Below are 1,387 nucleotides of genomic sequence, written 5' to 3'. Positions count from 1 at the left end.
TTAAACTAACAATAAATAAAGACTAATTATATGATTTAGCATGTGATTAGGGTTTAGGGTGATCGGTCCTTCAAGTTCCACAAGCTCACGGCGAGCCTGCTCAAGAGAAAATTTGAGAAACTTGCACATCTCCATCTGGACCCCAATTTCACGCATCAGCTGCTGTAAGGCAATGTTTGTACGGGTGTCTCGCCGGTCCCGCTCAGCATCTCCATGGTTGGGCAGCTCAGTGCAGGGATCGGAATGCTTGGGGTCGCCAAAGATCGTGTCGTGAAGTTCTGGCGCCAGTCGGAGTATGGTGTAGTGCATGTCTTCAGCAAATCCCGCTTCATCCGCTTCAAAGAGCACTGCTAAATGTACAGCAAGAATGACCCGTCGCCTCGCTTCTGCGGAAGCGGCACATTTCTCTTCCAGGTCCGCCCCCCATCTGGCGAGCAGATTTTCAGCTGCAGTGTTGTCCTGTGGGACGCCAACATCATTGTCCTCTTCCGCCCTAGGATCAGAGCGAGCTGGCCGCGTCGGGCGACCAGCTTGTCCAGGGCATCCTCCAAGGGGGACCTGAAGCTCATCCCACACACGGAGAAGCTCAGCATGGGCAGCCATCTTTACACTGAGAAGGGGGTTGTTGCATATACGAAACCTCGCATCGCCGGCAACGAGCATGTACACGAGTGCCGCGACATCCTGAAGGTGAGGTGCAGCAAGAGATAGGCGTCGATGGTAGGTGTGGGGGGATCCATTTCCTGAAGAAGGGCATCGAACGCGTAACTCGAGTACACAGAGCATCTTGGATCCCCCGACTGCACCTGCCGCAATGGTGTCATTGGCTGTAGCCAGCCCCAGAGGCAAGCCGTACTCAAGGGTGGAGAGGGTGATGAGGCGGCGCTTGTCAAGGAGGGCGGCCTCCCAGGCGGAGGGCATGGCTCGGTCGGGCCGACGATAGCCCGGTACTTCCATGGCTTGCAGCCGCAGATGGCTATGGAGGAGTAGATGGGGAATGCCAAACCCTAGAGGAGTAGGTGGGGAATCAAGAGGGAAGGCCCTCGAGAAGAGGAAGAATAGAGAGATATTTTGGGGGCGTGTTCATGCCTGTGTCTAGCTCCGCACATCCACCCTGAGGCCTCGAATGACTCTCCTTTTTCTTTTTCCTTTTCTTTTTATAACAGTATACAACATCCTAACTGTCTACTTATGAATTGATGAGGACATCCTCCACTATTACCCGCTGGCAAAGATGCAACAAAAAAATGGGCCAAGTGGCCCAGTTGTAGTCGGGCGGCGACCGTGTGAGCCTCATAATCCCACCTTGCTTAGCTTGGGAGGAGGAAGTCACCTTAAAAGAGAGAGCCACCCTTCCCCTATCAAACTAGTCTTTTAGGGAGATTGA

The 1,387-nt window shown here is 53.6% G+C and overlaps 1 pseudogene; it reads right to left on the bottom strand.

The window, feature by feature from the left end:
* LOC120709742 lies at positions 1-957 on the bottom strand (annotated as a pseudogene).
* Between the last annotated feature and the right edge of the window lie 430 nt (positions 958-1,387).

The sequence above is a fragment of the Panicum virgatum genome, chromosome 5K (genome assembly GCF_016808335.1).
Source record: "Panicum virgatum strain AP13 chromosome 5K, P.virgatum_v5, whole genome shotgun sequence".
Lineage (NCBI taxonomy): Eukaryota > Viridiplantae > Streptophyta > Magnoliopsida > Poales > Poaceae > Panicum > Panicum virgatum.
This window is presented reverse-complemented; position numbering and strand designations above follow the sequence as displayed.